The 3,510-nt window shown below is 37.3% G+C and overlaps 1 non-coding gene across 1 annotated transcript; it reads left to right on the top strand.

Annotated features, from left to right (window-relative positions):
- The first annotated feature begins 2,877 nt into the window (after positions 1 to 2,877).
- On the top strand, positions 2,878 to 2,984 carry LOC139850990 (small nucleolar RNA R71). The gene has a single exon (XR_011760358.1). It is a non-coding gene; the product is annotated as a small nucleolar RNA R71 (small nucleolar RNA).
- Positions 2,985 to 3,510: the final 526 nt, after the last annotated feature.

Below are 3,510 nucleotides of genomic sequence, written 5' to 3'. Positions count from 1 at the left end.
TCCAGCTCGAGAAATCTTGTGTCCTAAAACAATGCCTTCCTTCACCATGAAGTGGCATTTCTCCCAGTTTAAAACAAGATTTGATTCTTCACAACAAATTAGCATTCGTTCAAGGTTTGAGAGACATGAGTTGAAGGAGTCTCCAAAAACAGAGAAATCATCCATAAAGACTTCTATACTTTCTTCAATCATGTCATGAAAAATTGCCATCATACACCTTTGAAAGGTGCCTGGTGCGTTGCATAATCCGAATGGCATTCGTCGGTAGGCAAAAGTACCAAATGGACAAGTAAATGTGGTCTTGTCTTGGTCTTTTGGATCGATTGGAATTTTTAAATAACCATAGAATCCATCAAGGAAATAGTAGTAATCTTTTCCCGCCAAACGTTCTAGCATTTGGTCGATAAATGGTAGCAGGAAATGATCTTTCCTTGTAGCGTCGTTTAGACGACGATAGTCTATACATACTCTCCACCCAGTGACTGTTCTTGTAGGAACGAGTTCGTTCTTATCATTTAGAATAACAGTCGTACCCCCTTTCTTGGGTACTACTTGTACAGGAATTACCCACGGGCTATCGGATATAGGGTAAATTAACCCGGCATCAAGTAATTTGATAACCTCCTTTTTGACAACTTCTTTCATGTTAGGGTTTAACCTCTATTGCCTTTGTACCACGGGTTTAAAATCTTCTTCCATTAGAATTTTATGGGCACAATAAGCAGGGTTAATCCCTAGAATATCAGTTGTTTTCCAGGCAATTGCCTTTTTGTGGGTTTTTAAAATAGACATTAACCTACCCTTTTCGTCATCGGAAAGTTTTGATGAAATTATGACAGGTAATTGTGACGTTCCTTGGAGATAAGCATACTCCAAATGTTCCGGGAGTTCTTTAAGTTCCAAGGTGGGTGGTTCTTCCAAGGAAGATTTTATCCGAAACCTATTACCATCGGTAATTTCTTCAAAAGGTTCATCTTCCCCGGGAATTTCTTCTTTTATTTATTCTTCATCAGTGACTACCTTCAACAGCTTGTCTAACTCTATATCGACATCAAAATCTTCACCTTCACCCATCGGGGTGAAATCTGAGGTGTCGATATTTAATAGTTCATGTAGTTCTTCCTCAATATAACAATCAACAATGTCTATTTGGAAACATTCGTCATCAGGAGACATAGGGTGTTTCATAGCCTTATCTATGTTCAATATAATTCTATCCTCCCCCACACCTAAGCTGAGATTTTTCTCTTTTACGCGCACAATTGCGTCTGCAGTATTTAGAAAGGGACGCCCTAGAATTAGGGGAACCTTACTATCTTCTTCCATTTCAAGAACAACGAAATCAGCAGAAAGATTAAGTGATTTACTTTAACCGGTAGGTTTTCAGCAATGCCAATAGGATAATTGTAAGTTCTATCAGCTAATCGTATACACATCCTGGTTGGTTTTAAATCACTTAAGTTCAATTTTAAGTACAAGGAGTGAGGCATAAGGTTAATGCTCGCTCCTAAATCAGCTAATGCATCGTACATTACTGAATCTCCCATCAGACAAGGAATGATGAAACTTCCTGGATCTCCAAGTTTTGGTGGCAAATTTTGCTTTTGTAAAATTGCCGAACATTCCTCATTAAGGAATGTGGTTGAAACTTCTGCATATTTTCCTTTGTCTGCTATAAGATCTTTGATAAACCTTCCATAATTCGGCATACCTGCAAGAACATCTACAAGCGGTACATTTATACAAATTTGCTTAATCATGTCAGCAAACTTGTTGTATTGTGCTTGTAATTTATCTTTCTTCAAACGTTGTGGATATGGAATTGGAGGTTTGTATACCTTTAATGGTGGTTGATTTTGAGTCTTTGGTGCACTTGTGGTTGGCATCGTATTTTCTTCCACCACAGGTTCGTTTTCTTGTGAAACATGAATAGGAGTGAGAGGCTTTGGAATATCTGGGTTAATGGTTAACCCAGTTCGCGTAGTGATAGAATTAACTTGTGAAATATTACTTGAATTTTGAGTTTCCTTACCCTTAGGGTTTGGTTGCGTGTTTGATGGTAAAGTTCCCGATTGCCTTTCACCAAGCAATTGGGATATTCTTCCCATATCTCTTTCAAGGTTTTGAATTGACGCTTGATGATTCCTTTGTACTTGCTTGTTTTCTGTTTGGGATTGATGAAGTTGTCTCTTCACTTGCTCATTCATTTCTGTTTGACTTTTGACAAAATTCATCATAACTTCTTCAAAGTTAGATTTTTTCTCTACTGGTTGCGTGTTATGATTTTGTTGTTGATACGGTTGTTGAGGTAACGGTTGTTGTTGGAAATTTTGTTGAGGTGAAAATGGAGGTTGGTTTCTATTGAAAAAGCCAGGTGGTCCATTTCTTTGAAAAGCAAAATTCTTCGGGTTTTGATATCCTGGGTTTGCAGGTTGATAATTAGAATTTCCTCCTTGAAAATTTCCTTGTCTTTGATTGGCCATAAAATTAACTTGTGTTACTGAGTTCATTGGCCGATCATTGATATCACAATCTTTTGTGAAATGTGGCTGCCCACAGATTTCACAGCCTACTTGCAATGCTAAAATTGTTGAATTTAGTTTCTCTATTTCTCTTCCAAACTTTTTGAATTGATTCGACAGTGAAGCTATGGTTGTATTGTTGTCTTCATTTTCTTCAAGGCTTGCCACCGTCCTTCTAGGTAGTTGATCTCTAGACGGTGTCCATTCAAAAGTATGAACTGACATGTCTTCTAACATGTCATACGCTTGATTTGGTGATTTGTACATAAATACTCCTCCAGCGGAGGAATCTAATATACCACGAGTATGTTCATCAATACCACGATAAAAAGTTTATACTATTTACCCTTTTTGTAATCCGTCTTGCGGACAATTTCGTAACATTCTTTTTAATCTTTCCCATGCATCATAAAGAGTTTCATCCGCCTTTTGTTTAAAAGTGGTGATTTCAGTTCTAAGTCTTTCGGCTTTTGCCGGTGGAAAAAATTGGGTAATGAATTTTTCTCTTAATTCATTGAAAGTTGTGATAGAATCAGGTTTTGATGCTTTCAACCATGCTTTTGCGTCTCCGATTAACGAGTACGGAAAAGTTCTTAACTTAAATGCATCTGAAGAAACATCTTTATTTTTGTACAGTTCACATAAATCTTCAAAAGCTTCTAAATGTTCTATCGGATTATTATTAAGTCTTCCGTCAAATTGGTTTTCACGAACCGTGTGCATAAACTGCCCCTTAACTTCCCAGTTTTCAGCCTCAATTTCAGGTCTTCTTATAGGTGCAAGTGCGAGAGGGGGAACAGTTTGTCTGGTATTCCACATCGGTAGATCATTTGGATCAGGTGTTACTTCAGCCATTTCTTCTTTAATGGCGATGGTTTCAGGTTCAGTTTTGATTTCTGGTTGACCACTAGTGTTTCCTACTTGTTTTTTGATATTTTTCGGTGTTTTCGGTTTACTAGTACTACTTAATTTTTTTTGTTTTTCTTGT

The sequence above is a fragment of the Rutidosis leptorrhynchoides genome, chromosome 5 (genome assembly GCF_046630445.1).
Source record: "Rutidosis leptorrhynchoides isolate AG116_Rl617_1_P2 chromosome 5, CSIRO_AGI_Rlap_v1, whole genome shotgun sequence".
Taxonomy (NCBI): Eukaryota; Viridiplantae; Streptophyta; class Magnoliopsida; order Asterales; family Asteraceae; genus Rutidosis; species Rutidosis leptorrhynchoides.
Note: the sequence above shows the minus strand (reverse complement) of the source record. Positions and strands in the feature narration are given on the sequence as shown.